Source organism: Arachis hypogaea, chromosome 19 (genome assembly GCF_003086295.3).
Source record: "Arachis hypogaea cultivar Tifrunner chromosome 19, arahy.Tifrunner.gnm2.J5K5, whole genome shotgun sequence".
In the NCBI taxonomy this organism is placed as follows: Eukaryota; Viridiplantae; Streptophyta; class Magnoliopsida; order Fabales; family Fabaceae; genus Arachis; species Arachis hypogaea.
The window spans coordinates 83,867,650-83,879,457 of record NC_092054.1 but is presented as its reverse complement, the minus strand read 5'-3'; the positions used below and the strand labels follow the sequence as shown (position 1 = coordinate 83,879,457).

The window sequence follows — 11,808 nt, the reverse complement described above, 5'->3', positions numbered from 1 at the left end:
CTATTGATCAAGATTTGAGAGATTGAATTACAAGAAATTGTAATTCAATCACTTAAGATTGCCAAGGAGATCAATGAGTGCATTGATTGAGGAAGAGATGTAAATGAGATTGATCCGGAGAATGCAACATCTCCTAAGCCCAATGAACTCCCCATTTCTGATCTTACCCATTCTCTTTAATTTCTGTCATTTACATTTATGAGCAATTCCCCCATTCCCATTTAAGATTCTGCAATTTACTTTCTGTCATTTACTTTCCCACATTTAACTTTCTGCAATTCTCAACTCAATTTCTGATTCGCTCAACTAGAACATTCCTCTAATTAAAGTTGCTTGATCAATCAATCCTTGTGGGATTCGACCTCACTCTATTGTGAGCTTTTACTTGACGACAAATTCGGTACACTTACCGAAGGAAATTTGTTATGAGACAAGTTTTCCGTGCATCAAGTTTATGGCGCCGTTGCCGGGGATTGATTGTGCATCGACAATGATTAGATTGGAGGATAACTAGATTGAGCATTTTATTTTTGTTTGATTTAAATTTCTGTTTGAGTTATTTACTTCCTGTTTTAGTTAATTTCTTTCCTTCCCCCTACTTTTTTTTTCTGTTATTTATATTTTATCTCACTAACCCACTAACTGTTTGATATATTGCATCACTCACACTAACAGTAATTATGACAGATATACTTTCTGCACCTATTCTCTTTGCTTGTACTTGTTGGTTGTATGACAGGGAAAAGAAGCGGGGCTTCAACTTCCTTTGATTCTGAACCTGAGAGAACCTTCCTTAGACTAAGGAGGGAGACAAGAGACAAACGTATAGTTGGTGCTGAAGAATAGGAGGAACACTTTGAGGAATACTTTGAACCAAACATGGAAGAAAACATGGAAAACCATCATGAAGAAGAGGCTCACAACCATGGCGGAAGAGGTTGAGCAAATCATACTGGGGAGGATAGAAGAGTTTTAGGCTCTTATATCAATCCAAACCCAGGAAACTGTGGAAGTAGCATTCAAAAGCCAACCATCCATGCCAACAATTTTGAACTGAAGCCACAGCTCATCACCCATGTGCAGAACAACTGTTCGTTCGGAGGAAGTGTCCAAGAGGACCCAAATCAACATTTAACCACCTTCCTGAGAATATGTGACACAGTGAAGTCTAATGGTGTTCATCCTGACACCTATAGACTGCTTTTATTTCCATTCTCACTCAGGGATAAGGCAGCCACGTGGCTGGAATCTTTCCCAAGGGAAAGCTTGACAACTTGGGAAGACGTTTGAACAAATTCTTAGCAAGATTTTACCCTCCTCAACGAATCAATAGGCTGAGAGCTGAGGTCCAAACTTTCAGGCAACAAGATGGTGAGACTCTATATGAAGCATGGGAGAGGTTTAAAGACCTAACAAGGAGATGTCCACCTGACATGTTCAACGAATGGGTGCAGCTGCACATTTTCTATGAAGGGCTCTCTTATGAGTCAAAGAAGGCCGTAGACCATTCATCAGGAGGATCCTTGAACAAGAAGAAAACCATTGAGGAGGCTATAGATGTCATTGAAACAGTAGCAGAGAACGACTACTTCTATGCTTCCGAAAGAGGGAACACAAGAGGAGTAATGGAGCTAAACAATGTAGATGCTCTGTTGGCCCAAAACAAGTTCATTACCCAACAGCTGGCTGACCTCACCAAGAAGATGGAGAGGAACTAAGTGGCAGCAATCTCCACTTCATCAACAACGCAAGAAGGAGTGAATGAAGAAGCAGAGGTAGTCAGGAGCAAGCCAACTATATTGGGAATTCACCTAGGCAGAACCATGATCCTTACTCCAAGAATTACAACCCTGGATGGAGGAATCACCCAAACTTTGGGTGGGGAAATCAACAAGACTAAAGCCTGGATCAAAGACGCCCAAATCCAAACAATTTCACATCTAGACCATATCAACATCCCAATAACAACACCTCTCCACATTCATATCAAGGCCAGAACAAACCTCCTCAGCCTGACTTATCATCACTTGATGAAAGAATCTCAAGGATTGAAAATCTACTTGAAGGCATATGCAAGGATATCCAAGACAACAAGGTGTTCAAGGAGGAAGTGCGAGCCAGTTTCAAGAACGAGGGAGACACAATCAAGAGGTTGGAATCTCAAGTAGGATATCTCTCTGAGCAAATTCCCAAACCCATAGATGGATTCCCAAGTGACACAGAGAAGAATCCGAGAGGTGAAACAAAGAAAGTAAGATGGGAAGATTGCAAGATGGTCACTATAAGTGATAAGGAGATTAAGGACAAGCCAAGTAGGCTGTCAGAACAACCTGAAGATACCTTAGTAGAGGAGGTGGAAAAAGATTACCAAGAACCAGAAATCTCAAAACAGGAGCTGTTGAGACTCTATGCACCTTTTCCCCAACTGCTCAATGGTGCTGTGGAGAAGAGAATATACTCAAGATTTCTTGACTTGTTTGTATCTTTGCATGTGAATATACCATTCATCAAGACTATCCAACAAATGCCTGCATATATCAAGTATATGAAGGAGCTGCTTCCTAGGAAAAGCTCACTCAAGGGAGGCCAGACTATAGTGATGAACAAGGGGTGCAGTGCCCTCATTCAACCACAGTTGCCTACGAAAAGAAAAGATCCAGGGAGTTTTCATGTCCCCTGTGCCATAGGAAAAACAATGTTTGATAGAGCACTCTGCGATTTGGGAGCAAGCATCAACTTAATGCCCTTAGCCCTGGTGAAGAGACTGCAGATCAATGAGATATTGCCCACAGATGTGGTCATCAGGCTGGCTGACAAAACTCAAAAACAAGCAATAGGGGTGGTGGAAAATGTGTTGTTAAAGGTTGGGAAATACTACCTCCCAACAGACTTTGTCATCTTGGACATGGAAGAGAGTCACACTCAACCAATCATATTGGGAAGACCATTCCTAGCTACAGCCAGAGCACTCATAGATGTGGAGCGAGGGGAGCTAATATTGAGGATCCATGATGAACAACTCAGCTTCAATGTCTTCAAACTCTCCCAAGAAGCTGACCAAGAAAATAAAGAACTAAGCAATGATCATAATGAGATGCTGGCAGAGGAAACAAGCACTGAGGCACCACCAACGCATCTGAAAACCCCACTGAATGATGAACAAGGCAAACAGCAATCGTCACAGCTCAAGGAGAAGCTGGAGGAACCTAAACCACCAGAGGCATGTGAAGGCAACAACAAAATTCACTTAGAAGAAGAAGTCGCCAAGAGCAGGGAAGCATCAAAAGAGACAAAGAAGAAGGTACCAAGGGGGTGGAGGAACAAGAAGATCCCTACGGAAGATTTCTCTCCAGGAGATAAAGTGATCTCAGCTTACTTTCCAGATATCCCACCTGATCTCCCCACTGTACCATCTCAGTTACCTAAGGTCTTCACTATTAACAGAGTTCTCTCCTTGGAGCATGTAGAGATCATTGATACAACCAATGGATATAAGTCCAAGGCAAGAGGGGAGGACTTGAAGCATTATCAACCTCCCTGATGAAGGAGAAACGTCAAGCTAGTGACGCTAAAGAAGCGCTTCATGGGAGGCAACCCATGTTTTATTAGCTTTTACTATTGAATAAGTCAATACTCATGAATTCTAACCCAAACTTGGTGAAGTCCTTATATTGCAGTATATAGTGAAGAACAAGTTTGGTGTTCAAAGCGTACCAAGAAAGCATGAATGCAATAGAGAGCATGCTAGTCTTGGAGCTTTGAACAAGACTTTTGATCACAGTGCTCCAAACTAAGTTTGGTGTCACCCCATGGTGCCACCAAAATGCATATAAGGATACACAGTTAGTTAGTTAGTTGGAGTTTATGAATAAACAATCTCATCTTTTCATCTCTTTATTATTTTAGCCGTAAAAATTTAAAGTGATTTCTTTTTGTGATAATTCTTACTTTTCTTATTTTTATAGGGAAAGGAAAGGAGCATTGAAAGAGATTGATTGGATAATTTAATGGGAAAGGTTCGGCCACTTCATGAAGAGGGCACTACACACGTGCCTCAAGGGGAATGCATTGGGAATGGTTGCCATGCAACATTGGAGGAAGAACAAACTTGGAAAGCGAACCAACTCCATCATAAAGTTGAGAATCCTTGTGCTTACTCCATATAAAACCCCATCCGTTCATCATACACTAATCCCATCAATCCACACCTTTCATCTCTTCATCACTTCCCTATATAAGTGAATCAAATCCACACCATCTCCACATTCGAAATTCATACCCCTTGCACTTCACTTTCCAGCAACCAATTCTTCAACTTCTCACTCTCTAAATCCCACACCTCTTCCCTTCACTACACCTTTTTTGCTTTAACTTCATTCATGGCATCATCAAGCTCCAAGAGGCAGAAGAGGAAGGAACCAACGGAGAACATTCCCTTCGACGAGAAGAGATTCAAGACTGCCTTCCATGAACGAGAATTTGAGCGGATAAAGCTCAAAAAGATACTGCCCGAGTTAGCCTTCCAAATCAATGAAGACGAATGCCCACAGATTCGGGAGAAGATTGAAGAAAGAGGGTGGCAATTTCTCACCAATCCAGAGGGGAAGATCAATGCAACCTCATCAAAGAGTTCTACACAAATGTGCTCAGAGAGGACAAAACCAGAGCCCCAACCTTCAAAAGCTATGTAAGGGGAAAGGAGGTAGACTTCAGTCTAAATGCTATAATAAGAACTCTTCACCTGAAATCACCACACTTTGATGAGCCTAGCTATCATACAAGGATAAGTAAAAGCCAAGACAATGATGAGCTCGACTGACATCTGTGTTATAGCAGCTGACTGGGAGAGGTATGGAGATGGGAGACCCCGTTTCATCAAGAGGGGAGACCTTAGCCCAGAAGCCAAGGGGTGGTTTGAACTCGTGAGGAGGTCTATTCTCCCAGCTGCAAATAATTCAGAGGTAAATATTAATCGAGCAACTATGGTACATTGCCTAGTACAAGGTGGAGAAATCAACGTGCATGAACTTATAGCTGAGGGAATTCAAGATTCAGCTGAGAAGCTTCAATCAGATGCCAGGCTTTGGTACCCCAGCACCATTCTCCGATTGTGCACAAAGGCTAAGGTGGTCTTTGAGGATAGTAATCCAGACTGGGTTAACACAGGGAGGCTAATGATAACCCAGTGTATGACCTATACTACACTTGCTCAGCAACAAAGAAGGCCACAAATAGGGAAACTAAAAGCAAGGGAAGGAACTCACCAAGAGGAGTCTCATCAGGAAGAATATCAACAGGGAGAGCATCCTTACCCAGCCGATCTGAATATGAATCATCTTCTAAGAGCTATTAAAGATTTGGGGATGAGACATATGGAAGGACAAGAGCAAATATTGAACTGGATGAGCTAACAAGAAGAGTGGAAGAAACAACAAATGGAGCAGCAACAGGAACAATACTCCCAGCTCACTCAAACCATCCACCAAGTTACCGAGAGGCAAGAACGTCAAGATAAGCATTTGCAGGAACTCAATCAGCGACAACTAGCCCAGATAAAAGCATTCAATGAGTTCACTGTACTTAATGAAGGACGACAACTACATCGAGAGGAGTTCAACGTCAACACTCAAGGAAAGTTGAACTACATGTCCAGTAATATGCATCAGCTACACTATGCCATCCCTACATATGATGAGGTCCAAAAAGATTTTGTAGAACAAGAAGAGAGGAAAGTGAAACAGCAAAAGGAGACACTCAAAAAGAAGATGAAAGATGGTGGTTTCTGGAAGAAGCTGCTTGGAAAAGGCAAGGGAAGTGGGAGCACAAGCAATCAAGAAGGAGAGCATGGACATCCACAAGAGTAAAAGGTGGTGGAGTTCCTTCTTTGGTCCATCTTTCTCTATGATTTAAATAAGGAAGATCTTGTATGAAATAGAACTTGCTTCCATTTCAGTTTAAACATTTCTAAATTCCTTCTTTTAAGTTCTTGTTGAAGAGGTTTATGATATCTAGTCCTTATGTCACTGCATCTTTACCGTGCTTACTTGTATGTTTGTCCCTTTAAATCAGATGAAAAAGAGAATGAGTGTGTTTTTAAAAAGACCAGAGTGGAGTTCATAATATGGAAGTGCATTCATGAGTTTTTGGTGTGATCATAAGTTAGCTAAGTTGGTTTAACCATAAGGTGGGAAGATAACTATCTGTCATGAATACTATACTTGAGACACACCCCATGAAACTAGATAAATAAGAAGATCCTAATAAGAAAAAGGGAAAGAACAATTAAAGTTGAGGAATAAGAGAAAAAGACTAAGCAATAAGGCTAGGCACCAATGGTTTTAAATATTGAGGCATGTGTCTGTGGTGTTCTTGTGTGAGGGATCTACTTGGATGAATAAGTTCTTAGGGGTGCCTTATCACTTGGTAACTTGGGTTAACTAACTTGGGATTATCAGCTGAAAGTCCACTATCAAGAGTAACCCTCACCACAGAACATTTAGTAACCCAAAGAGGTGCTGGACACCAAGGCCTCAAGAAAAGAAAATGAATAAACTATATGCCTGTGGTGTGTATGTATGGGGGAGAGACTTGAGGGAGTAAGTCCTTAGGGGTGTCTCAACACCTAGCACCTTGAACCAACTGGTTCGGGAGTGTTGGCTGAAAGCTTATCTTAAAGAGTTGCCCCCTTACAGAACACTTAGCCTAAGAACACAAATAAACCCTGAAATAACAACAAAAGGATCAATGAATAAAAGTTTCATGGGATGCAATCATAGTGAGTATTCTAGGATATGATAAAGGTCTGAAAGCCAGGAATGAACCTAAGTTGCTATGCATGAAACCACCATAAAACCAAGGACATGACTTCCACAAGAATGACTCATTTCTCTTGGTATCCCATTCATCATTCTCTTGTTCCAGTACTTGCTTAGGGATAAGCAAGCTTTAAGTTTGGTGTTGTGATGCCAGGGAATTTTGGCCAGTTTCACTGACCTTTTCTTTACTATTTTTAGGATAGTTTCATGCATTTTCTTAGGAATTAAGCTAGTTTTGTGTAGATATTCACTTACACCTTGATTCAAGCATACATTGTGCATTTTACATGATTTCATGAGGATTTTACATGAGTTTAGTAACAAATTGTATTCTGCATTACCCATGACTTGGACTAGAACATTGATGCACTCTATTGCCTGATTTCAGGACCAAAGGAAGCAAGGAATGAGAGGTAACTTGCAAAGTTAATGAGAAAAGTGACTGCCAATGACGCTCTCGAAGCCATCATTACCCACGTTAAGAGTCACGTTAACTAAGTTAACGTGAACTCTAATGTGAAGAAGGGAATTTGAGCCAACGTTAGTGACACTTAACATTATCACTAACGTTGGCCAATGCTCACAAGTGGCCACGTTAGAGTCCATGTTAACTTAGTTAACGTGGCCTCTAACGTTAAAAGCGGGAAGGAAGCAAACATTAGTGAAATTCAACATCGTCACTAACGTTGGCCTAAGTGCACAATGCCATGTTAACTCCCACGTTAACTTGGTTAACGTGGAAGCTAACGTGAAGAGGCAAGAGTGGTCGACAACGTTAGTGACACCGAACATTGTCACTAACGTTGGAAGCAACCACACAACCCCAAGGAGCCACGTTAACTTCCATGTTAACTTAGTTAACGTGGAGGCTAACGTGAGAGAAGAAGGTGATGGCCAACGTTAGTGACACTCAACATTGTCACTAACGTTGGAAGGAGCCACACAAGCCACTATGAGTCACGTTAACTCCCATGTTAACTTAGTTAACGTGGAAGCTAACGTGGATGAGGAATGATGAGCCAACGTTAGTGACACTCAACATTGTCACTAACGTTGGGGATGGCTAAGCATGGCCACGTTATAAGCCACGTTAACCTAGTTAACGTGGATTCTAACGTGAGACATGGGCCACATTGGAACGTTAGTGACAATGTTGAATGTCACTAACGTTCTCGAAGGATGGCAAGCCCACGTTAAAGAGCCACGTTAACTAAGTTAACGTGGGCTCTAACGTAGGAGCAATGGGGGCTTTTCAACGTTATTGGGAAAGTTAAGTCCTAATAACGTGTGCGAAGGACCTAGAGGTAACGTTGGTGGCAACGTTTGTGCCACTAACGTTGAGGTTAACGTGGCTTTTACTTAGGAACGTTAGTGAGAAAGTTGATTGTCACTAACGTTCTCGAACTCATATTTTCACTAAACATTAACAACCCTAACGTCCTGAGCTAAAATCTCTGCCCACTTCACACTTTCTCTCTGCAAGTACAGCCAAGCCCAAATAAAGAAGAGAACTGCTTCAAACTCAAGATCCAAAGGCCCAAGACTTGAAGAGCCAACTAGCAGATGAGAAGAGTAGTATATATAGGAGTAGCTTTGAATTATTTTGAGGAGTTGCTAGGAGTTGGAAAATAGCATAGAACTACTTCCTGTATTTTACTTTCTCTGCTTTTCTAGTTTTCATCATGTATTCTCCATCTTTGTTTTCATTTTCCAGAGCTATGAACAACTAAACCCATTTCATTGGGTTAGGGAGCTCTGTTGTAATTTGATGGATCAATACTAGTTTTCATTATTCTTCTTCTATCTTTTCTCTTGATTTTACTTGAAAGCTTTCGATCTTCATCCAATTGGGTAGTTATCTTGGAAAAGAAACTATTCATACTTGGATCTCTTCTGAACCTTGGAAGAGGAATGAAGAGATCAAGCTAGAAATACTTTCTCATGCTGGACCAAATTGGGTTTGGATGGATATGTGACTATAATCCTCTCAATGCTTGATTTGGGAAATGCATGTGGTATAATCAGTGACCATACTTCATCTCTTCTCATGAGCAATTGACCAAGGAATTGGCTATTGATCAAGATTTGAGAGATTGAATTACAAGAAATTGTAATTCAATCACTTAAGATTGCCAAGGAGATCAATGAGTGCATTGATTGAGGAAGAGATGTAAATGAGATTGATCCGGAGAATGCAACATCTCCTAAGCCCAATGAACTCCCCATTTCTGATCTTACCCATTCTCTTTAATTTCTGTCATTTACATTTATGAGCAATTCCCCCATTCCCATTTAAGATTCTGCAATTTACTTTCTGTCATTTACTTTCCCGCATTTAACTTTCTGCAATTCTCAACTCAATTTCTGATTCGCTCAACTAGAACATTCCTCTAATTAAAGTTGCTTGATCAATCAATCCTTGTGGGATTCGACCTCACTCTATTGTGAGTTTTTACTTGACGACAAATTCGGTACACTTGCCGAAGGAAATTTGTTATGAGACAAGTTTTCCGTGCATCATTGGGCATCACCGTTGTCAATGGCTACTTCCCGTCCTCTCAGTGAAAATGTTCCAAATGCGCTGTCGCCGCATGGCTAATCATCTGTCGGTTCTCGATCATGTTGGAATAGGATCCATTGATCCTTTTGCGTCTGTCACTACACCCAACACTCGCGAGTTTGAAGCTCGTCACAGTCATCCCTTCCTAGATCCTACTCGGAATACCACAGATAAGATTTAGACTTTCCAGATCTCAGGAATGACCGCCAATTATCCTAGCCTATACCACGAAGGTTCTAATCTTAGATTAGAAACCCAAGAGAGTATACTCCAGCTATCGTCCAATGACTACGTTGAACATCATGTAGATTGCTTTGTGGTTGTTAAGCACGCGACCTTGGCTAAGCGAGTAACGAAGATTGGGTGATTGTCATGGGTCACCCCTTCATTCTGACTTAACTGAATTAAGTACAAGAGTATATCTTGGAGAAGAAGTAGGCGTGAATTGAATAGAAAACAGTAGTAATTGCATTAATTCATGAAGAACAGCAGAGCTCCACACCTTAATCTATGGTGTGTAGAAACTCTACCATGGAAAATACATAAGTGACAATAGTCTAAGCATGGCCGAATGGCCAGCCTCAAAGGTCTAAGGACTACACGTCCAAAGGTAGATGAAAATACAATAGTAAAAGGTCCTATTTGTAGAAAACTAGTAACCTAGGGTTTACAGAAATGAGTAAATGATGCAGAATCCGCTTTCGGGACCACTTGGTGTGTGCTTGGGATGAGCATTGAAGCTTTCACGTGTAGAGACTTTTCTTGGAGTTAAAAGCCAGCTTTTGTGCCAGTTTGGGCGTTTAACTCCAGCTTTTATGCCAATTATGGCGTTTTGACGCCAGAATTTCTATACTGACTTTGAACGCCGGTTTGAACCATCAAATCTCGGGCAAAGTATAGACTACTATATATTTCTGGAAAGCCCAGGATGTCTACTTTCCAACGCAATTGAGAGCGTGCCAATTGGGCTTCTGTAGCTCCAGAAAATCCACTTCGAGTGCAGGGAGGTCAGAATCCAACAGCATCTGCTGTTCTTTTTCAGCCTCTAAATCAGATTTTTGCTCAGGTCCCTCAATTTCAGTCAGAAAATACCTGAAATCACAGAAAAACACACAAACTCATAGTAAAGTTCAGAAATATGATTTTTATTTAAAAACTAATAAAAACATAATAAAAACTGGCTAAAAAATATACTAAAAACATACTAAAAACAATGCCAAAAAGCGTATAAATTATCCGCTCATCAGACACCAAAAGTATAAACTAGCTCAAAGTGAAGGGGCAGTATAGGAAATGTCATGGGTAGAAAGTTGAAGAGCAGATACTATACCTAAAGATTTCCATAAAGATTTGTAAGTGGGAGAAAGTCTCGACAACCTAGTCGAAAAAGATGAACTCGACTCTTTTGGGGGAGTAATCCTAAAGACTTGTCTGGCAAAGTAAGTAGCTTCAGTGTTCTTACAAAAAAGTTAAAGGAAGGTGTTCCAAACGAGAAGGAAAGAAAGAAGAAATCGACTCGAGTTGTCCTAAGGTCGAGTTTGGACCTAAGAATGAATATGTGACATTAGAGACTTGAAATGGAAGTAGTACCTGGCTATGCCATAAGGCGATAGTCTCGACATCAAGATTGGGAGCTCTTAGAGTCTCATGCTCATTATAAAATTGTGACACGCTAGTCACCAGAGGTGAAGGACCTACGACGTGAACGTCATCATCACCCTCTTGGGACGAAGAAGCTGGAGTGGCAGAAACTCCACCTAGAGCAGCCGTAGCAGCTTTGGCGGCAAAGACAGAAGTAGATGCCATTGTCGTTCTTGTAGTAGAAGTAGTAATGGGGATGTTAGTGGTAGTGGTTGCAACTATAGTAGTGGATAAAGATAAAGCAGCTGTAACGGCTGGAGTACTACTAGATTGAAGACTAAATTAAGTAGCCATGGAATGAAATTTTCAAATGAAGAAGGGTTTGCAAAGAAAGCAAGAAAGTCTTGAGAGAAACGAATATCTGGGAAGTGTTTGATGAAAGTAATGAGCAATGATGAGGATTTAAGAATATCAAAAGAATTTAAATCAATGAAAGGCTCATTAGAGCACATTTAGAAACGTTAACATTTCCAGAAATGCAAGATCCATTTCATGTAAAAAGAAATGCAGGATCTATTTCATGATCGATCCACACATGTAAAAAGAAAGTATCTCAACAAGTATCATTCTCAACAAAACAAAGAAATTCAAAAATACTAAACAAGATAAGGGAAACTAAGCTCCTTAACATAAGCTTCAGATCCTGTTGACGTTGGTCCAGGTTTGAAGATTCATGTGCTGCTTCCTGGGAGTTAGTGGCTCGAGTAACAGCTTCGACTAAAGCCTCTTGACCTGAAAGCTTCAAAGTGTGAGCTTTTGAATCATTTTCAGTTAAAGAGAAAGGGCAATATT

General features: G+C 40.8%; 1 non-coding gene across 1 annotated transcript; it reads right to left on the bottom strand.

Moving 5' to 3' along the window:
* Positions 1-1,331: 1,331 nt before the first annotated feature.
* Positions 1,332-1,435, bottom strand: LOC112780391 (small nucleolar RNA R71). Its single transcript, XR_003191232.1, has one exon. It is a non-coding gene; the product is annotated as a small nucleolar RNA R71 (small nucleolar RNA).
* Positions 1,436-11,808: the final 10,373 nt, after the last annotated feature.